This window comes from Oryza glaberrima, chromosome 9 (genome assembly GCF_000147395.1).
Source record: "Oryza glaberrima chromosome 9, OglaRS2, whole genome shotgun sequence".
In the NCBI taxonomy this organism is placed as follows: Eukaryota; Viridiplantae; Streptophyta; class Magnoliopsida; order Poales; family Poaceae; genus Oryza; species Oryza glaberrima.
The window spans coordinates 840,664-865,156 of record NC_068334.1 but is presented as its reverse complement, the minus strand read 5'-3'; the positions used below and the strand labels follow the sequence as shown (position 1 = coordinate 865,156).

Genomic DNA, 24,493 nt, shown 5'->3' with positions numbered 1-24,493 from the left:
TGTACACCAACTAAAAATTATCACAAAAAAATCTAGGAAAATTCATACATGTACTTTCAATAGTATTACATCTACGTGCAAAGTCGCATCTTCAAATTCATTCTACATAGAGAATAACAAAAAAGATAAAATTCTGACAAAATTGCAACCTTAAAACAGTCAGATTTTTTGTTTTTTTGTTACGGCTAAAATATAAGGAATTTGACGTTAAGATTTTAACCCTAGGTGTAATACAATTGAAAGTATGTGTATGATTTTTTCTAAATTTTTTAGTGACATTTTTTAGTTGGTGTGCACGTGTGTACACGTGAGGGCCTGTGTGCATAGGATATGTTTCCATATATATATATGTATATATATATATATATATATATATATATATATATGTATATGTATATACAGATATACATAGGAATGCGCTAAACCGCATATGGGGTGCGCAGTAACTAAACTACTCCCCTCACAGCACCCACCCCCACCCCCCCACCCTCACCAGGGGGCTCTCCCACCGTCTCCCGCACCTTTTTCTCTCTCTCACTATTTTTGTCTTTCAGTAAATAAATTACTCGCAGATAATATCTTATTATTAGTAAATGAATTACTAACTAATAATTGATCTTTACATTGTCATCCCGCACCTTTTCGCATGTCCATTCCAACTATAACCCGCACATTTCTCTTGCACACGTAGTAACTAAATTACTCCCTGTTAATATCTTTTATTAGTAAATAAATTACTCGGAATCCAATTCATTCCTTATCTCAATAATTGGATTACTTCCAAGTTGTTTTCAGCCCTTCTCAATTGGTTACTTCTCTCAGTAAATGAATTACTGTCGGGTTGTTCTCATTCATTCTCTTAGTAAATAAATTACTTAAGATAATACTACACTTAATTGGTTATCATACTTTCTCGCAGTAAATAAATTACTTAAAAATAGCGTATTAACATCGTCACAAGATTTCTCTTAGTAAATAAATTTATATTACACCAATCTCAACATAACATATTGATATTGCCAAAAAATTCTCTTAGTAACCAAGTTACTATTGCACCGATAGTTCTCAACATATGTCTCTTAGTAACTAAATTACTATTACATGCACGAATCCAACAAGCAAGACGATGCTAGTGCCACATATCGATGTTGAGCCGACAAAGCACTATAGATTCCTTAGGTCTCCCATCGACATATATCCATCACCCACAAATATCTAGAGAGAATCCCACAGCCACCTGGATATAAACAAAAACGATTACATCATAAGAGAAGTCTTTAATTTACACTCATAAATGACTCTAAATGAGATATGGTTTGCCGAAGAAGAAATAAAATGCTTCATAAAAAATTGAGCTACCAGTTTAGGTTCCTTTATGCCTACTTTTAGCCAACAGTTCTTTTTTTATTCAGACAAGCATGGAGGTCACATTTTGTTTCCTTAACTGTGGTTCCTGGGCTCGCCTAGACCCGATATGCAATCGATGACATTGTGCAAAAAAAGAAAAATTAAGAATGCAGTTGGCCGAAAAATGTAGAATAGGTAATTGGGATGCTTCAGGCTAAAATATCCAGATATCTCAGATTAATAACATACAAGTTGTAAACTACATAAAACCTGCCATCTTTTCAGATGAAAAACGATTTCAAGAATAAAAATGGATAATGTTCAAAAAAAAGAATAAAAATGGACCTAATGTTCTTAGTGAAAAGAATAATCATAAATTCAGAATGATCTAGATTCTAGCATTCACTAGTCAATTATATCCAAGGATCAAATTTGTACCTGGAGGGTGGGGAGTCGATGATCTCGTTGGCAAAAATAGCAGATGCAGAAAAACACCAGAGTATGTGCATGTTGTAGGTGTTGTTCTGCTCTGACAAGGATACCTGCGAATCAATAAAAACGAAAGACAAAACAGATGTCTTCATCCCAACAAATAATTGATGCACTGTAATTTACATTTTGAATCTCTCCAATTGGAGCCGGGATACGCTGCTTGCTCTTCTTGTTGGCCTCAGCTTGGGAGAGTGGTGCAGCACCAGTCGTTGCCCCGGCCACCGCGGCCGGCTCCTCTCGCTGACGATCACTTGGTTGAAGGGGAGCACCACTGGCCGTCTAAATGCATCATGAAAACAACAGCCTCTAGCAGCGGGCCTGACTACATTGAAAATCCTACAAAATCAAAGGGTGTGTCAGAGCAAATACAGAAAGAAAACAAAGCGGAACAGGAGAAAGGAGATGACTAGATCGATGGGGTTGATGCCAGGTGCACAGAGGAGACGTTGCAACATCACTGGCATCCCTTTCTTCTCCTTCTCCCGTCTCTCTTCGTGTTGAAAAGAAGCAAGTGGCCACATCCGGTGAGGCGGGCGTCGGCGCCGGGAGAGTGATATGGAGGACGTCGCTCCATCCTCTCCGTCGCCGCCGCCGCTCCTAGTCGAGGCTGCTGCCGTTGCCGACGCTCAACTGCTCCACCGAGCTGCCAAAGCGACCGCCTCTATCTCTCAAATCCAAAAAAATAGGATCGGATTGATTGTAACTGAATGGAGAAGTGGTTAGACATCTATATATGTTGTGTAAGTAATGTCCAGTAAAAATATTACTCAGAATATGGATGCGAGAAGGGGCTTGGGGCTTGGGGGGGGGGGGGGGTGCGGACTGGGTGGAGGACAGGAGTGTGGGTGTGTTTTAGCTATACTACATCCCTGTTTTGTGTATATATATATATATATATATATATATATATATATATATATATATATATATATATATATATATATATATATATATATATATGTATGTATGTATGTATGTATGGGGCTGGGAGTGGTCGTCGTGTTCAAACGCTAAGTATCTGTTTGGTAAAGTGCTAACAGATTCTAGCTTGTGATGCACGAGCAGTTCGAAGCATCAGTTTTCAGCCATTTTAATTTGGCCGATCCGCCCACCATGACATCATTGATTCATCATTTAATTTTCACGCAACAATGGCCCTAAGCAGAATCGGTTGTAGTCTTGTGGAGAAAACTAATACTGAATATATCATTTGTACGTATAACTTTTTTTTAGATTATTTAACAGAGGCTAAGAATGAGGGAAAGAGTCTCTTTCAGTCACCTCGTTGATCAAATTTTAAAATTTAAATTGTTTCACTTCATTACTACAGATCCGGCCAACGTTGATGAACTATCTGTGATGAATACCAGCAACCTGTCACGGAGGCCGTCACCTCTAACGGGTAGCAATAAACCCAATTAAAGTTAGGCTAAACAGATTGACCCGTCACATATATATAATTTAACTATTTGCCACCATTGACGGGCAACGCAGCGCCGTTGACCCCTGCTCTCCCCGCGTCGGCAGAGGCAGGAAGGGTAGTGCAAGATGTGAACTGACTGGAACTAGGAAGAGGTTAGTTTAGCTATGATTGCCTTTCTTTTAGCTATTGCACAATGTATTGCTTACGCTAACCAATTTTTTTGCTGGAAGAGGAACAAGAAGACAAAAACAAATGTGGGAAGGAAGAAAGCAAAGGGTGCCATTGATGCCCAAGCCGCTGCAGTTGATCTTCAAGCGAATACACACCAGGAACAAGAGCAGCTGCAGCGAAAGAAGCAGCTGCAGAATCACAAGTGCATGCAGCATAAACTCGCAGTCCTGGACCAATCGCTAGGAAAGGCATAATTGTGTTGTTTTTCATTTTTTTTTCACTTAACTTTGGTTCCTGCCTTGCTTACACCCATCAAAAACAACACGAAGTTGGCAGTAGGGGTATACTGGTCATTTCAGGTTCCCATTCCATGCTGGCAAGCCCATGTGGCAGTGTACAATGTGAAAAGTGGCAAAAAATTAGAAAATCTTCTCTCTCCAATGGCATATTGTTAACTGCAAACCTAACAGGGGCATTTGAACAATTGCTAAATATAAAAGTGGCAAATAGTTAAATTCCCCGAATTATATATAATGAACCATCATCTGTGATAGGTCATATGACATAGCCCGTCAAAGTTGTCAAGTATCATCTTACAAATTGACCAATGTGGGTGGGTATCTTTATATACCAGAGCTCACTCACTATGAGCTATCCTAACCATTTGTATCGTTTACATTTTAAGTTGGGGACTTGAGGGAATCTTTGCTATAAAATTGGAGGGAAAATTTTTGTCATCCGATCCTAACCCTATATATTGCACTAAAATTTTGGGATGCGTATTATTTGAATTATTCTTGATATTTTAGTATTGCAGATGGATCGAAAATGGATGCACTACTGGTGGAGAAAGCATCTTTAATCTCGGTTTGCAACTCCTTTAGTTCTGGGTTGCAAACCGGGACGCCCAATCCGGGACTAAAGATACCCTGTTAAAATAACCGGTACTAAAGATTCACCTTTATTCCCTAAAGATGGCAGCGCTACATGGCTGGCACTACCCTCTCTAGTTCCTAAAGGTTTTATTTTCTTTTTCTTCATTGTTCTTTGCATATTGATTTCACGCCAAACTGACCAACATCACAAAATCAAAGATTGACATCCCAAATTCACGTATAATTGAATTCACATATTATTGACACCACAAATTCACAAAAATTCTTCACTGCTGAGGACCATTGCCTGCCGCCGCCTACCTCCTTCCCTCTCGCCTGATCCGGCAGAGGAGAGGGCACCGTCACCGCCTGCCGCCGCCCATCGCTCGCTGCCGCCCGCCGCCTCCCCCCTTCGTGTGACGCCGCCTGCCTCCTCTCCTCCACCGGAACCGGCGGAGGGGAGGGCACCGCTGCTGCCCGTTGCCCACCGCCTGCCGCCTCCCCCTTCGTGCGCTGCCATCGCCCACTGCCCGCCGCCGCCGGCTCCTGCCCGCCACTGCCACCACTGCCTCAGTCGAACGGATTGAGAGGGGAAGGGGAGGAGGAGAGGGGGAGGAGGAGGAGTGGAGGAGTACTGAGATAAATCCGGCGTGCGAGGGAGGAGATAAGGACGATGGGATCGAGGCATGTGGCTCTAATATTGTCCCGGTTGGTATAAACAATCGAAACTAAAGGTAGTGGAGACCTGATAGCTTTTTGAACTGGGACTAAAAATCATAAAGTCCCCTTACACTTTTAAACCGGGACTAGAGAGTATTTTTAGTCTCGGTTCTTATTGGAACCGGAATTATTGTGATTTTTGGCCAACCTAGCAAAGATGTATTCTCTAGTAGTGTACAGTAGTATTCGCTTAAGTACAGAAATGGAGTTGCTCAGTTTTCGAATGGTGCAGAGGATGACAAGTCTAGAGTCTAGACGGAGCAACCAATATATGGTTTGTCCAGACTGTTTGGAAAAATGTTTGCTGAAAGAGTGCAATTATATTTTCACTTGATACGATCTGGAAGGGTTATACTTCTTGAACCAAACATGGTGAGGAATAACCTACCGGTACTACACTAATGAATGGACATAACGAGAAGCAAGATGAAGACGACAGACTCGTCTTAAGCCCCCGTCACAGATGATAGGTTTTTTTTAGTGATTCCCCTACCAAACTTCTGACTAGCCAAAATGCTTGGATTCCCGTACATTGGAATTAGTGCTGCATAAATACTTATATTATGTACCAAATTTGAATCTGAAAATGCTTATATTTGAGAACATATGAAGTACCTTTTAAGTGAACATAAATGTATCAAATTAAAAAGTTGAAATATTCATATTTTCATAATTCAAAGTTGAAGTATGTTGTTAATTTAAATTCACATAATATGAAAGTATAAAATCTTGCACGGTAATTGGATTCAGAAATGTTGTCATTAAATGCTAAAAGTGTTTATTTATTATTCGAGCTATAGTTTTGTATAAACTCAATTCTGAACGTACGTGGTGAATTTAAAATTAAGAAATTTGAAATGAACAATTAATATTCATATTCATTATTATTTTCAAGGAAAAGTCAATTTCTTCTTCCGTACTCAACGCCAATATCATCTATTTTTTTTTATAATGGAATAAATATCCCGGTCTTTACTCAAAAGAGTTACGACTAATTATTACATCGAAACGTTTAACGAACATAGTGTAAATCTAATTGAATAGAACACACCGCAAGGAACAATAAAGAATCCAGCCTAACATAAGGATATTACAATTATTAAAGTCTATTTGTAAATCTCCAACCATAATTGGCAAAAAGTTGCATAACCGTAGTATCCAACTTCCGACATGCAACTTTCAGAAACTCTTCATCATCTTCACACCTTTGTAGTTGTGCCCAAAACCGAAGCCAATGGGTTGCTCTGAAAATGACCTGCATATAGGAAATGATGGTGATTTGTCAAAAACTATATCATTCCTACTCAGCCATATTGCCCAACAAATGGCAAAAGCTCCAACAAGTATCAATTTACTCATTTTCTTATGAATTCCTAAAAGCCACCCATCAAAAATATGATATACGCTAACTGGAAGATTAAAACCAAAAGAGAACTGAACTGCTCTCCACAGAATAATTGTGATCGTTCAACTCTTAAAACCACATATATAAACCTTACACTCAACCTATCCAATAGCAGTTTTGACTCAGATGACATGCGATCCGATCCGTTGTGTTTATATGGCTCACTTGTCACACACAGTGGGAGAAAGATGAACAGGCTATAGATGACATGCAGATAGTGTGAAATGCAGATGGTGTGACAAGCATCACCATCTTAGATCTTTCAAAACGCCATATGTTGCGCCAAAACTTCTCCATGACAAGTGGACCCAGTGACACCTTAAACCCCAAATGTATGCAAAATAGGTTTTTTTTAGGGTTTTAGAATTCAGGGATGAAAGAGGTAATAGTTAAAGAACGAGAAATAGACTTTGTTTTTCTTGGTTTTGACAAGTTTCAATGATAATCATAGTCAAATATATCATATGAACACGTATTCCAAGTATTAATTATTCGAGATGGCTAATTCTCGCGCACGAGCGAGATCAGCAAGTCGCGAGCATTTTTACGAGACACGGGAGTAGTTACACCTAATTAACTCGGTTAGTTTTACATAATGACACTAATTAAGATAAGATTTTTCTTTTTCCGAAGATTTTTTTTACTAATATATTGAAAAATTTTAAGTTAGATTTGAAAACTTTCTACTTAAGATATAAACTTTGAAGTCAAATTTTGAAATATTTCAACTCAAACTTTGAAAATTTTCAACTCGAAATTTAAATTTGCAAGATAAATTTTGAAAACTTTCAATTCAGATTTGAAATATTTCAACTCGAGATTTGAAAGCTTTCAACTCAAACTTTGAAAATTTTCCACTCTAAATTTAAATTTGCAAGATAAATTTTGAAAACTTTCAACTCAGATTTGAAATCTTTCCACTCGAGATTTGAAAACTTTAAACTCGAGATTTGAAAACTTTCAAGTCGTGATTTGAAAACTTTCAACTCAGATTTGAAAACTTTCAACTCGAGATTTAAAAACTTTCAAGTCGTGGTTTGAAAACTTTCAACTCGAGATTTGAAAATTTTCAAATCAAGATTTAAAAACTTTCAACACAAAATAAACAGAAAAAAGAGCGAAAAGAGAAAAGAAAGGTAAAAAAAATTGTGCAAAAAAAATCGCGGCGTGGGGGAGAGCCTGTCAGCTGGTGCCCGCGTGAATTAGGCGCCCCCCTAAATATTCCATTTTTTATACTTTGCAAAAGAAAACGAAATTCATCACATTAGGATAGAATGATTTTCCTATGTATCATTGCTGCTTATTAGTTGGTTTTCTCAGCCATTCATAGACCTATATTATGTATTCTCCCGTATAACTCCAGTCTTCTTTTAATCGTCACTCTCCAGTCATCTTTTAATCGTCACTGTTTTTGCTTGTTTAGTAGGATATATAGCTAGATAGGGAGTATATTAGATCGATGAGTAGTTCTTTCGATGTGGATAGAAGATCAATAGCCGCGACATGAATGAGCGAAGCATAACGACAATGAATAGGCACCTTTACAATGAATTGTAAAATATGTGTCATTAAATGAAAAGTTGCTAACTCAGCCTTGATCTATTTTGAATCTTTAGTCCAAAGTAAAATCTACTGTGCTGCTTAAATAGAAGGCCTCGTTAAAGGTTTAGCAACGATTGGTATAATTTGTACTCCCTCCGTTTTACATTATAAGTCATTTAACTTTTTTCTAAGCAACTTTGTTGTGTTTGACTAAATTTATAGAAAAAATTATAGCAGCATCTAAATATCAAATCGGTTTTATTAAATTTAACACTGAATGTATTTTAATATGTTTGTTTTTTTTAAAATACTATTATTTTTCTATACATTTGGTCAAATTTAAAGAAGTTTGACTAAAAAAAAGTCAAATGACTTATAATATAAAACACAGGCAGTATGTCCCTGTTTAGATCCCACTCCAAAACTTTCCACCTTGTCACATCGAACATCTGAACACCTGCATGACGTATTAAATATAGGCTAAAAAATAACTAATTGTACAAATTGCGACTAATTTGTGAGACGAATCTTTTAAGCCTAATTGCTCCATGATTTGACAATGTAGTGCTACAGTAAACATTTGCTAATGACAGATTAATTAGGCTTAATATATTCGTCTCGCGGTTTAGTGTCGGATTCTGTAATTAGTTTTTTTATTAGTGCCAAACAACCCATGCGACACTTTATATAATACCCGATGTGACACGACAAAATTTACACACCGGGATCTAAACACCCCATATGTAATACTACTACCCTGCTTCTAGCTTAATTACGATTGCAGTTCTAGCTTAATTACGATTGCAGGCAGCTGAGGATGCCCTGCGCTTGTGAGCTGATCAGGAAATCAATCAATCATGTCTACTCAATGGTCACACTATAACACACAACATAACTCAATTTGGAGCTAGAGAGATGATCCATGCAAAATAGAGGCCTGTGCACATGATCCAATTCTTTTAGGGAATCTTTGCCTAGCTTATCAATCGATCGAGTTGGTAGCTTTGCTTTTAGGTCGCATGCATGAATGCATGTGGCCGGATCGATCGAACACGAGGAAGCTAGAAAGCTAACCTACATGCTGAAGAAAGGAATGGAATCAACCTTTTTCTGCACGAGGGAGCTCTTGCTAGCTTTCTTATCGATCTGTCCCTTGATTTTCAGCGTGTCGGCGTCGTGTCACCACGTGCCATGTCGATCCATCCATGGTTTTGCGTCTCGGAGACGATTGATGCTATTTATTTGTTATACTGGTAATCACTGGCATATATATATATATATATATATATATATATATATATATATATATATATACATGCTGGCTTCTATGTGAAGGTTTATTTTTTTTAGATACTGGAAATAGATTACATCTCCGGCTTCTGTCATAAGACACATAGCCATAAGTTTAATAGTAACAATAAAATGTAAGATAAAAGTAAATCAAAATGAGAAATAAGGTGATGGGACAAATCCCCAACTCCTATTTATTATTGACTAGCGTTAAACCACATAAAATATTTTAGCTAGCAATTCTTATGGAACTACGCCACCCATAGTGGAATAAGAGACCCTTGGCTACCGATTCCAAGAGTATAGCACCATTGCGCATAGTATCTTGCTCCTCCTGTGGTAGCATTATAGACCAAAAGTGGAGCCAGTAGGAAGACATGAAAATAACCTACATAAGGTTAGATAATTGTTTACCATTAAAAACTTTATCATTGCAACAACGCCGAATTGACCAATATACAACACTAGCTCCAATTAGAATCATCTTCTTAATGGACCTAGATACCCCTCTAAGCCAATTACCGAAAATGTTTTTGGCGTTACGGGGTGGGGGGATATTAAAAGTAAAAAACACACATCTTCCAACAAACCGAGCGACATGACACTAAAAAAAAAAAGATGTTGGATTGTCTCTTGTGCATAGCAGAAAGAACAATGTTTGTCTCCCCCATTTTCTTTTAGCCAGGTTATCTTTCGTTAGAATTACTTTCTTGTGAAGAAACCATGTAAAGACCTTGATCTTTAGTGGAATTTTCAAGTCCCACAAAATTCTCTTTTTGATCCGAACATTACAGTTCATGATCGCCGCATACATAGATTTGACGGAAAATTGACCATTCTTATGGAGCGACCATACAAAGCAATCCTTTTTATTTGACAGAGTTATATTAGCTAGCCTAAGGATCAAATCGTTCCACTCGATTAGCTTTTGGCCAACAATAGCTCTTCTAAAAGAGATATTTAGCGGCGTTGTGCTCATGACCTCTGCCACATTAGACTGCTTCTTTCGAGCCACATTATATAATGTAGGGTATTGATCTTTGAAAATACGTGATCCCAACCACGTGTCTTCCCAAAATCTTATGTTTGTCCCATTGCCACATCTAAAAGAACCAAACCTAAGAAATTGGTCTTTGACTTTCATTAAACCAGCCCAGAACAGAGAAATACCTATCTTGCTGGACATACCAGGAAGAGGTTTACCCTTTAAGTATTTATTTCACAAAAGGTCTTGCCATAGGCCTTCACCATTAAACAACTGGAAAAGCCATTTTCTTAATAAGCAGCTATTTTTTATATCAAGGTTATGGACACCTAGTCCACCTTGATCTTTAGGTCGGCATATGTTTTCCCACTTAGTTAGTCTGTATTTTCTTTTCCGGTCATCATTACTAAAAAAACATGACCTAAAGTAATCAAATCTTTGAAGCACACTTCGTGGAATTTCAAAGAAGGATAACATAAATAAGGGAAGGCTCAAAAGAACTGAGTTTAGAAGGGCCAATCTCCCACCATATGACATGTTTTTGCCTTTCCATGTGCTGAGTTTCCTCTCAAATCTATCTTCAACTCCTTTCCAATCAACATTCCAGAGTTTCCGATAATGAATAGGAATACCAATATATCTAAACAGGAATGATCCAGAATTACAACCAAATAGTTGTCTATGAAGGTTTATTAGTAGTAATTGTTCATTCGGCTTTGGGTTGCATCTGACCTACTGTGTGGTGCTCAATTAAAAAGGCAAGATCAATTTTGTTAGGATTGCACCTTTGGCTAAATATTGCTGTGTCCAGTTGTGAGTTATAACACCGCTGGAGAAAGGGTTTTTAATCCCGATTCGTAACCCCCTATAGTCCCGGTTATATAATCAGGACTATGAAATAACCAGGTTTAAAAATCTATCTTTAGTCCAACTAAAGATGAAAGAGGCCAGGTCCCGATTGGACCCTCCTTGCATATTAATTTCACTCCATTCCCAAATCATCCCCAAATCATCTATAAATCATAGATCAATCTTCCTCAAATCGTGAAATCCCTAAATTATCTCCAAATCACAGATCATACATCACAAACTCTCAATGATGGTTACATCACAAATTCTAAAAAAACATCACATATTCACATCACAAAATCTCAAAAAAAAATCACAAATCCTAAAATCCCCGCTGGCCACCGGCGACCGCCGCCCCCACCCGGTCGACGGCCGCCGCCGCCGACCCCGCGCCCAGCCACCATTTTTTTTGATATATTTTGGGGAGTCAGAGAAAAGTATCACCATATTTTTTTAAAAAAAAATACCAAATATAAATTTCTAGATGAATTTCATAAAAAGAAATAATTTAGCATTTTTCAGCCTGCCAATTAGATGGTGACCAACGGTACTAATTCACAGAAGATATATACACATTTGCTAGTCACAATGACTGCCTCATCGAATTTCATTTATTTGATTGAAGTTTCTTGAAAATTCAAATTCACCATTTGAATTTTGCTCACTTTTGGAGATTTTGTGATTTCCATAATTTCTAGCCCTGGGAACATATATTTCCCTGGCAATCCCTAGGGCAACATAGTTATATACTCCCTCCGTACTTTAATGTATGACGTCGTTGACTTTTTAACCAATATTTGACCATTCGTTTTATTCAAATTTTTTGTGCAAATATGAAAATATTTATGTCATGCTTAAAGAACATTTGATAATGAATCAAGTCACAATAAAATAAATGATAATTATATAAATTTTTTGAATAAGACGAATGGTCAAACGTTGAAAAAAAGTCAACGGCGTTATACATTAAAATATGGAGGTAGTATTTGAGAAGAACTAATAGTGAATAACATTTTGAGCATGTAGAGGATGCGCACACAAAAGTTCTACAGCGAGATATTGAAGACAAGAAGAGAAACACACAGAAACACTAAGAAACTGAACTACGGAAGATATTGTTGATTATAAGTCCTAACGTTTATTAGCAGCTAAAAATAATTTGTAAATAGAAATTTTATAAATATCTTTATAGTGACTAATAAACCAATGATGAAAAATAAAGTACAATCAAAGTCAACGATTTAAGATTGAAATTTTGGCTGTGGGGGTAAGGTGAAGAGCAAACGATGGAGCTCGTGTGGCAACACTTCTTTCTACTTGGCAGGAATGGTGATTTGTTCTCAAAATTGTTTGGTATACAAGTAAAGATGAAAACAATGTATGCTTTTCAGTCCATTTATATGCCCCGTATTATAGGGTTGCTAGGGAATGGAGTCCCGTCGGATGGATATGTACTTTAATGAACCTCCTTCAATTTCCTTTTTTCCACCCAACTGGACTCTCATGCATAAAAAGATGATTGTGTAGGATCGAAACACCATAACTAAGCCAACTAGAGAGGGGTGAATGCCCAAAAACCAAAACTTTTAGCGAAAATAAAAGTTACCCTCAAATTCGACAGATCGTGGTCCGACCGAGGTGTATGCACCGGTCTGACCGCCTGATGAACGTCGGTCTGACCGAGATCGAACTCCGGTCGAACCGCCGAGATCGCCTGCCGCTCCCTGTCGCCGCCGCCGGTCTGACCGCAGGTCACCTGCTGGTCTGACCGCCCCTTGCCGCCGGTTGGACCGCCGGTGCGCTGTCGGTTAGACCGCCGAAACCCGGTGAAACACAAATCGAAGAACTCTTAAAGTGGATGACGACTTTATTGATTCTCTCTGTGTTTACAAAGTGCACCAACAGCACTCCTTATAAAAATCTCGACTAAACTCGAAACCTAACTCAACTATCAACTCAATTAGTCTCAAAAGCGATACAGGGAAGCCTCACGCTTCCTCTCTATTTATACCCAAGGTAGACAGCCTAAAGCCATGAACCAAACTCATACTAGAAGTCCTAATCACCCTAGGAAACCCTCTAGTACAAGAAACAAACTTTACATAACCAATCATACTAAATTTGGACTTCTTTCAAATTCGACTATTGGATTTTATAGATTGAAGTAACCATGACCCCACATTCTTTGCCTAGTGTGGATGCACAACGATTCTAGCATGACACGATAACATCGGGGCTAGTGGCTAGGACACTAGGAGGAGGCAGAGTAGGGCATGATCATAGCCGTAGTAGCAGCCGAGGTGACTCCCACCACAACAGCTGCAAAGAAAAGAGGATGGAGTCGAGAAGAGAAAATGAAGAGAAAAGGGGACAGGAGATGCTAGAGGCAAGCGTCTTCCCAGCTGGCAAAGCGGCGATGAAGTGCGTGGCTCCCCTTATCTTGATATCATATATATGAGATACCAAGACTTGATACCCACAAGTATCAACCTGGGTACTATGGTACATACGTGTACCAATCTTAGCTGACACCTAGGTACCAGGGGTATCAGGCCTAATATTCATAGACATCGGATTTAATACTATGAATATCAACCATGATACCATGGGTATCATGCCTGATACATTATGGGTATTGGTCGAGGAAGACAATACACGATGTACCTGTACACAAATGCTAATGAGCAGCATGATGGAATAGTGAGGAGCATGCCGGATTTGGTGCCACCGTGCCATAAACTTGAGATGAAGGAAAACCGACATAGTCCAGCGTCCTCGTTGCCAGTATCGAACGACGGGTAGGAGTGTAGGACCTAGGCCTCCAGATCCATCGCCGATGCCCTACTCTGCCATCACAATGCCATCCGACAGATTAGCTCTCCACAACGATATCAATATCACCGTGCCTCCGTATGCGCATGCTCAAGGTGAGAGAGCGAATAGGGAGCAAGAGGTGGTGTAGTTTGGAGGTGAGGGAGAGAAGGGAAGCATCGTTAACGCCGGCAGGGCTCGCCGTCACTAGCTGCACCGCTATTAGCTCATCATTGTGTCCTACGTTGGGGTCAAGAGACATAGTAGGGTGATGAGTGGATGATACTACCTCCATTTTTGTTTGTATGACGCTGGCTAGTTAAAGTTTAAACTAACCAGCGTCATATAAAAAAAACTGGAGGGAGTAGTTGATAGAGCAGTAGCACATGTGGGATATGAACGTGATTTTCTTACTGGTACATCTACTATCTTTTAAATTATCCTATCCGAAGTTATTTCGTTGCTTAGTTTTTCTGTTCACATTAAGGGCTCGGTTTTTTAACTTGCCCTAAAGAATTTATATTAATTTGTTGTAAGTGCTCATATTAAAGGCTCGATTGTTTAACTTTGCCCTGAAAACATATATTAATTCCAGAAAAAATCAAGAAAACGTGGTCCTACTTTCTCTAGCTAACAGGATTGCAAATTCTTTCCTACTTAGCAAAGAAACCTAAATCCCGAATTTTTTACATTTTAATCATTTTGAAAAACTTATTTTACTAATATACCTCTGAAAAAACTTATTTCAAGAATGGTCATTTTTGGTGAGCTAGAGATATTGGCGCTGTCATCTAACAGGGCAACGCTACCACCTCTAGTGTCGTCCCTGCGCCACCGTGGCACCGTGTTGGCTAGCCGAGCTGACCTGGCATGAGGTTGGAGAAATATTTTTGACTTATGTAAGATAGAGGTATGACTCCGAATTAAACTATCGGATTATAAATTATATAAATAAAAAGCTAACTTAAAAATTTAAACCATTAAATCTAAGCCTAAACAAAAAGCCCTAAATAATTACCAGTGTTGAATCGGAAAAGCAAAGGAAGAAATTATATGCCCCCTTTGCATTATCCGATAAGAATTAAGAAAGGAAGTAGATTAAAAGATGGAGTAGTAGCAAAGTTCATTTTTATGTTGAAAGAATATTTAGAAAGGCTGCTAGTGTAGTATAAGCAGGTTTAGGGTGACGAAGGATGGGCCGCGGGTCACGTGGCCGGGCTGTACCACAAGGCTGCTTTTACGAGCGGAGTGGGGGCTCGAGGTGGGCCCGACCTAGGGCCTTTACCAGCCAGTTGGCCCACCAATTATTGAAAGCTCAAACTTACAGGAGTACTATACACTGATTAATTACTTAATTAACTGATGAATTGTCCATATGGAATCCAAAGGAAACGTGTGTTTTGCAAGTTTGCAATTAAGGTACAAATAATGTTTGTATAGTAATGTTTGCAATAAAAATCTTCATACCAATAAATATTGTCTAATTGAGCGTGTTTTAAGAGAGTGTCTTTTTTTTAACGATTCGACGAGCGCCAATTTCAGTGAACAGAGCAAGAGAGTGTATTTATGGGTGTGTGCATTCATTCATATGTAATAAAATTAAGAAATCTAGCATATAAAACACCAGATTTCGAGACAAGCAAAATGTTAAACTCTGTATGGTTATAGCCTAAGCCCATGAATGAACCAATGTCAGCAATGATTTTATTAAGATAAACAGCATTATATGCAGGGTAGATTTTGTTCCCTCCAATCGACGTGCCACAGCAAAGACACATAATTTGGTGGTCCCAGAAATTAAGGGGCACAATAACTTATTATGTTAATGGCAGATTAATTTGAGTATACTTATTATGTTGTACACGCACACACTTAATTAGATTGTTGTCATCTAGTACTAGCTACAACAACTCGATCGATCTCTTACGAGGTGGATGAGACATACTGAAGATAAAAAAAGAAAAATACTACTGTATATATAGCTAGTAGCGGCGCCAGAAATTATTAAAGAGTAGGACTAAAGTAGAATTTAACTAGTGAGTTTTTTATTTTTTTCTTAAATTTACAAGCTGATTTAAGATAATTTAGTCATGATTTTTTAAGGTAGGCCAAAGGTTCAAACCCTTTTAGACATGCCTCCATCCCTGTATACAGTATACACTCGATATATTAAAATATAACAATTGTTAGCTATATATATGGATAAAGATACGTTCAAATACATATAGCAATAAATCGTTATATTTTAAAATAAAGATAGTAAAAATGACAAAGTCCATTGATACGTACAGGTAGGAACAACCGTCAGCACCTCTAATGATTCACATCTACTACTCCGTCCAAAAAACGAATTCCTAGGTACCTGTACGTTCCTAGGTTAACTTCTTGGACATTCACGCTACTCCACTGCATGCAGGACACCTAATCAATCGTACTTATCAACCACTGGAAGATGTTTTCCTTAATTTTGGCATAATTATTTGGCAATATGCTTATGTTGCGACGAAGAACCCAAACTAGCAAAAGAAATTACAACGGTACGTAAGCATGTTTATCGTTGTGTATATATATACTGCACAGTAATATTATCTATCTTATATCGTATACTAAAAGTCCATTAAACTTTTTTAAAACGCTCTCACGTTGCCACTTGGCGCTCTAAAAAATTAGAGAAAGTCCTAAAAATTCTAAGAAAAAAACAAAAGATCTAGTCATTGATTTTCATTTAAACTGATGGACCCATAATTTTACACCGTTAGATTAGATTAATCTTTGGGCCCCTCTCCTGCCAAAACCTTATCCACGCACCTGCGGGCACGTAGCTGCCACCTCCCGTACGCCCCTATTTCTTTTTTTCCTTTTTATTGGTGGTTATTGGTTAAGATATTTAATGGCCTATTTTATATAGAACTTAATTAAATTCTCACTTCTCTTTTTCTGACGTGAAGGCTGAGAGCGGACTATGCTATAATCAATTTGTGATCGATTTGAACCATTCTATGTATTTCTTTACTTAAACGATTTCAGGCGCATTGAACTATATATTTCAGAGTAACAGACAAAAATTACATGTTAGTCCCAAGACCACTAAATTAAAGACGATCATTAAAAATTCTCAAACTTTTTTTATAGAACTATGTATCTTTTGACGGAAAACCATAGGGGTAAAACATGCAAATTTTTTACCGTTGGATATGCTTTAAGATCCATGCGTGGAAGAGAGAAAAAAATCAAATGGCGCATGGATACCAAGGATCACACCGGCGATCGACGCTGTACACGTGCGCAATCGATGCACAAAACACTAGAGCATGTGTTCACTACCAAGCTTTGTAACTTTTTCTATTTTACCATAATAATTACATCTTTCTTGTACTGCAGTTACATATGAGTTACAAATGTAATTCAACTGCTATTGTACGATAATTACATTTGCCAGATTTTTAGGGGGATTTTCTATCGAATGTTAGATAGGCGGTCTCTATTTCTTTTTAAATCTAAATGACAATGATAGACCGTTAGAAATATATGCAATGCCTTCCTCTCATTTGAAATATACACAATGCCTTTCTTCCAACTGTACCACCACCCCTCTCCTCACCTCCTCTTACCTCCCCTTTACTCCTTATTTTTATAGTAGTTGAGATAATAATTTTAATTTATCATAATAAATCTCAAAAAAGTAACTTTTAGGTTACCCAAACAATTATTATTCGTTCACGCCGTTATATTTATTACAATTAAATTTCTTTATTATCTCTATTTTAATTTATAAAGAAAATAAATATTATTTTGGATAGGACCCTATGCATCATATCTAAGGGAAAAAAGAACGACAACATATATTGTAATATCATCTATCGCTGTACAAACATGCGTAACTAAATTAGCTGTACAATGGTTGAAACAAAGTTTACACCATTGCATTATTTACCATTAAATTATCAATTTATGATCTATATTGCTTGTATTTTAATTTTTAAAATAAATTATGCTTTAATTCGTATTTTGAATCTTTGCCTGAAATCCCAATGGACATGAAAATTATGAAAAACATGACAATATAAAGTATATCACTATATAACTTTAACCAGAATAAATTAAATTTATAATGTCAACAAGTAACATATCCTATCTTTATCTTTAGATTTATAAATATGCTTAAAGTATCAGCACAATTTACCACCATGTATAAATTCTACATTTTGGAGACTATATTAACTCCCTAAATTATAAGTAAAAGAGCATAGGAGTACATGTTTTCTCTTTGATTTCTATTAAATATGTATGGTATGTAGGTATTTTATACTAACTTTGGTTAATTATTGAACACAAATCATACTAAACTTATATTAGTGCCCTAACTAATAAGAGAATAGTAGTGCATATCATGTCATTTCCTATGTGATTTCTATTAAATATGCATGGTATGTCATATATCCTAAAATACATAATGACGAGTATAGTAGAGCAGAAAAAATTTTAGCAACTCCAAAAACAAGATATGGTAAATATTCAAAAAAATAAAAACACACGCACCATAAAAACCATAGTTCCATAGGAGCCAACACCATTGCTGTGCTATCATATTTTTTCTCATGACTTCAAGATTGTATGGTTTTAAGTAATTTTAGTTTAGAATTTATATGTTGCAAGAGTAATCAAAAGAAATCCATAGCCAACATTCAGAGTAATCCCATACAAATTATTAGCCAAAATAGACTTAGAATTGAGTTATTGAATATTTCAAGAAAAGTCCACCTACATAGAATCATTATTTTAAGTTAAAACAAGTGCCCATGCATATTGAAGCCACAATAAATAAGGTGCCCGCGCATGTGCGCGGGCTACCTTCCTAGTTTAGAAAATACTCCCTATGTCCCCTAATATAATAGATTTTGACATTTTACATGCACTGTTTGACCACTTGTCTTATTTAAAAAAATTTACAAATATAAAAAACGAAAAGTTGTACTTAAAGTACTTTGGATAATAAAGTAAGTCACAAATAAAATAAATAATAATTTCAATTTTTTTAATAAGACAAATGGTCCAATAGTGTCAGCAAAATGTCAAAATCCCTTATATTATGGGACGGAGAGTAAGTGGTATACCAAAATAAATTTCCTTGCTATATAAGTTCAAACACTAGAATAATTTTGATTGCTATCATAATTTCAAATTAATTTGTAATATATAAAAATTTCAAACTAATTTGCAAAATTGATTAGTACTCATTCATATATATATATATATAGACACTACTCGTACGTAGAAGAATGATGCTCATATATCTACTACATTAAAACTACACTACATTAAAAATGAAATCGTCCTCCTTTCTTCTAGCACATTTCTTATTATTTGGATCTAGTTAGCAAGGTTTACCAAACCATTTTAATTAGGGTTATCATCACTTCATGTTTAACGATAATCACGAGGCATATAATAGTTTCAAACACTGAGAAAATTACCGTTCATAGGCTGTGTTCAGTTTCTAAAATTAGGAAAAAGTTTAGAAAATATTGGTAGTTTGAAAAAAAGTTAAAAAAAAGTTGAGAGTTTATATGTGTAGAAAAGTTTTAGATGTGATGTGATGTGATGTGATGTGATGGAAAGTTAAAAGTTGAGAGAAAGTTTAGTGTGAACAGGGTCCTAATAATCTACGGCCGGCGTGTTAGTAGTATAGAAGAACAACGTGGTACGTGTCACTGACCGTCATCAAGCGACAAAAGTGAAGTGCAGAGTACGTTGCTTCTGAAACTAGATCAATGATTAAAAAAAGCTGAATTATTAATGTATAGGAAAGGGACTGCAGAACACCTTTGAAGTCACAGGGCTACTGTTTGTACGGCAAGAACCAGGACCCTTTTTGTTAAGGCACAAACATCAAAATTTGGCTTGTGAGCCTGCCACATTACCATTATGGGCCGGGAATTAACATGGCACCACAATAGTACAGCCCATACTGAGATTTCAGTCTTTGCTACTGTTGCCATTAATTGGTGGCCTTCATGTGGAGACTGGAGAGGACAATATACATTAGCTCCCTCTCAGCTCAAACTTTTTTTATATATTTGTTTGATTTATATACATGGAGTAAATTTCACGAGACCTTTTATAATATGTAGTTTTACAATCAAATTGATACTTAAACATATAGTTTTGATACTACCTACATCTTAGAATATAACATTTTTTAGAGTTAAACATTCTATTAAAAAAAGGAAAAAAAATTGGGAAATACCATCGCAAAGATACGTGAGTTGCAAAATACCATCGTACGTGAGAATGACATGTGGGGCCTAGACCCACATGTCAATGACACATACGATGGTATTTTCCGACTCCGTGATTTTTGTGATGGTACTAGGTAAATTGGCCCTTAAAAAAGTAAGTGGAATTAAATATGTAAAGGCTGTGCTAGGTTACGAGTAGAAAGTTGATGGGGGAATTTGAACTGTAAAAGAGTTATGATTGATTAAAAAGGGAATATGCATACGGAGAAATTATTATATTTTCAGACTGAGTGAATAGTAAAAATCATGATAGTAAGTTGACTACACTACCACACTTTAACGCTTCCCGATCGATATAAAACAAAAGATGACAGAGTTAAGTTAAGATATGTTGCAAACTTCATCGGAATAACAAGTACTCCCTCCGTCCCACAATATAAGGGATTTTGAGTTTTTAATTGCAACGTTTGACCACTCGTCTTATTCAAATTTTTTTACAAATATAAAAAACAAAAAGTTGTGCTTAAAGTACTGTAGATAATAAAGTAAGTCACAAATAAAATAAATAATAATTTTAAAAATTTTTGAATAAGACGAGTGGTTAAATATTACAAGAAAAACTCAAAATCCCTTATATTATGGGACGGAGGGAGTAGCACGTTTTTTTAGTTTGATTAGCTTATACATGTGGGCTGGAACCTACTCCTTCAGTCTCATAATAAATAAACATTGTATTATATAGGAGTCTATTGTAACTCACTGTACTGGACTACACTATATTTGTTTATTTTCTAATTTACAGTACTGCAATACACTATATTTGTTTATTTTATTTGGAACGAAGGGAGTAGCATCATATCAAGCGCCAATGAATAATGTAGGTGTCGGATCCTACATAATATCACACAGTGCAACTGCATTTTCTTCTCATGTCCTATCTAGTGATGAGGTTTTTAATTACTTCATGCGGCAGGCCACCAAACTGCCTCTGCACTTGTACTACAGCCAATTACTACACTCTTTTGCCAGCAATTCATAGTAGTATGAAATAATTATTTGCTTGTGATTTATATTAATTGGTTCCTGTGAAATTTTCCGATCCAAATGAGTATTAATTATTATATATGATTAAAGTGTAATTTTGGGAGCAAATAAGATTCGCTAAAATTATAGTTAAGATAACATTAATTATTCAGATAAATATAGACTAAGCCAAATCTGTGATTAAGATGTGGAGCCTCATCGGTTTGTCCATATATATCCCCTAATAAACCAAAACGATTTATTAGGGAATAAAAAATAATTTATAGTTAAACTTTTATATTTATTCATAGCGACTTAAAAGCCAACGCTAAAAAGAAATTTCGTTGAAAATATCTTAAAATAAACTTTAAAATTAAGTCCAAAAATTTAAATTTTGGCTTTTGCTTTGGCATATTAATTAGGCCAACTGATGGGGCTCGTAGATTCAACATCGGTTTTCGTTAGCTCGTTTTTCAAGCGGTTAAATGGTATGTTTCATGCGAAAACCTTTTATATAAAAATTGCTCTAAAGTATTAGAAAATTTTGATTTTAAGTTTATAATAATTAGAACTTAATTAATCATATGTGAATAACTTTCTTTGTTTTTTTATCCTAACTATGTCTTCTAGTAGAAACGAACACCATCTCAATTGATCAGCCAGCCGTTGAGGTGTCTGAAGAAAAAGGAACAAGCTAGCTAGCTACAAACAAATTAAGCAGCTGCAGACACAAATGGAAGATGCTGCATGATATATGCATTCAGCTACACAGTTGTGGCGCCAAAGAAACGGCTAGTCGATTCATCAGTAATGTCAATCAAATGTGGTCAAGCAAGCATGCATGTGGGCACAGGGAATTGCAGTGGCGATATGATGGCCCAACTAAAAACAGAACGACGCTGCTGAATTTGCATTAACAGATGGTAAGCTGCCTCATTAGTTGATTAGCTATCTAATTAGTTACATCGTCGTCAATTAGTTGCACATCAACTCGTAGAAATCTTCTCACCTAATCCATGCAATCTAATTAGCCTGTAAATTAACGGCACACCACTCAAATTTTTTTAAAAAATATACTTTTTTCATTGGATTTACGTAAAAATACACGTTTAGAAAAAAATTTGTAGAAGTATACCATTACAGAACGAAAGTGTGAAATCATGTGTTACCATGCAACTTCGCGCGGCGAGTGCACGACTTCGCGCAGTGAGGGCACGAGACTGCTCAGTCTTGCACGACGAGTGTGCGAGACCGCGACTTCGCATCCCTAACTAAAGCGCTCGCAAGAGTAATAGATTAATTAGCATTATTAGCAATTAATTAATTACTGTTATTTCTTTAATTATTCAGGACACCATGATTTTTTTTATTTTTAAGACTTTTTATGTTTTAATTTTATTAATAGACCATTAAAAAAATATTTTCAAATCTAAACCTTTTGGTGTGGCCAAATAACTCTGTCACGCCACATGCAGTGGGCGTGACAGTTTTGTCATGCCACGCCAGCGAGAGCGGCGTGGCCAAATAACGTGTCATGCCAGCGATGCCGCCGTGGCCTAATAACGTCGTCACGCCAGCGAGTGCGGCGTGATGGCCAAAAGTTTCAGATCTTGAAAATAAATTTTAGATGGGTTTATTTTTAAAATTAAAATTAAAAGGTTCAAAAAATAAAATTAAAAAATTCGAGACCATGTTGTTGGTTGGCCAAGCAGATTGTGTGGTCTCTCACCCAGGCTTGGGGAGACCGGGGTGGGTCCCGCGATCTCACGGCATGGCCACCGGTGTCGTCACGCCGGTATCATTTTCGCACAATGGTTAAGTAATATCGTGTCTTTTTCACACTCTCATTTTGTGATGATGGTATATTTATGTTAAAAATAGTTGCATCCTAGATATTTCTGAGGAAAATAAATGAAAAGTGTATTTTTAAATTTAAATCCATACCACTCACTACAAGAATCCGTTTGGCTGCCAAGATATATTTTCTTGGTGGTTTTCAGACTACCCTTAGCGGTTGTTGGCTGCCAAAAAAATTATAGATTCTTGTAGTGACTCCACGTCACCACGTGCGTACATCCTTAATTACCATCTATCGATACTTCCACACAGCTAGAGAGGGAGCATGCTAATCTATGTAGTAAGATATATCTAAGCTAACATATTTTGATAATTAAGTCTTCGAAGATGCTTATAGAGGTAGGGTTTGCGTACGTGTGTTCATAGGGATGAGTGTGCGTGCGTTGTGAGTGTCTGTGTTGTACTGTGTAATTCTCAAAAATAAATATTTTGATAATTTAGTGGATAAATCTGAACTGAAAAAAGATGCCCTACTTTTCTGAGTCAAAATTATGTGTCATGCATCACGACTCATATACATGTACATGCATGCATGTACATCTCTGAACAGATTAAGCTGTGCATAATATATTAGTATGCTGAACAGTACAATATAACGTGGCCAAATTAACTACCTAGCTAGTCTATCTTGTTGATAGAAGACGTTGATGCTTAATCAGCTTTTGATGCCATGCATGGTAGTAAAAGTTGGTAACTGGTTCTAGTCGACATGAGACCTTAATAGTGTTGTCTTTGTTATTTTAGTCAGTTGTGTTCTAATTTTACGCGTGCATGCAGTCCTGCATTGTGGACTCTGTGATCGAAGTACACATCATGAAGTGAACATTGCACCTAGTATGTAATGTCTTAGTACAAAAAAAATCAGTTGGTTAATTACCATCAAACATATATATTAGAGTCATGGATTTTACGCACTTCAACTCTAAAACATAACAATTAATTGAAAAACAACAGTTTGTGCAAATTATTAATTACTTGGCTTACTGAATTTGATGCCCATATATAAATATTGCTTTTTTTTCATTATTAAAAAATTAAAAGAAATATAGTATATGTTCAGTTTAGCTGATTTATTTTTACCAAAGTTTCAAGTTAAATCCTCTTTGGCCCACAAATTTTACTTTGGATCTCTCTTTTACATTTACTTTAACACATTTTTGCTGTCATCTAAGCCCAAGAATAACCTGAAATATAAAATAAAAGGATGAGAAAAGGAGGTCTAAAGTGAAACTTTAGTAAAACAAACTTAAATTTACATAAAAATAAAATAATTATCTTCTACTGGAAATTTTATATTCATGTACGACATTCATCTACTGGATCAATATTGATCGAGCTAGCGATAAAAAGGTTGGAGACAGTATCGTCTTTATGGTAAATTAAAGATTCATTGTCGATCGGTCAGGAATTTCAAAATTTACCAATTAATTATTTAGTGACGATTGCAATACAATTTTGAAATAA

At 36.5% G+C, this 24,493-nt stretch overlaps 1 long non-coding RNA gene across 1 annotated transcript; it reads right to left on the bottom strand.

The window, feature by feature from the left end:
- Positions 1-945: 945 nt before the first annotated feature.
- Positions 946-2,618, bottom strand: LOC127785214 (uncharacterized). Its single transcript, XR_008019688.1, has 2 exons — positions 1,786-2,618; positions 946-1,237 (listed from the first exon to the last, which is right to left on the bottom strand). It is a non-coding gene; the product is annotated as an uncharacterized LOC127785214 (long non-coding RNA).
- Between the last annotated feature and the right edge of the window lie 21,875 nt (positions 2,619-24,493).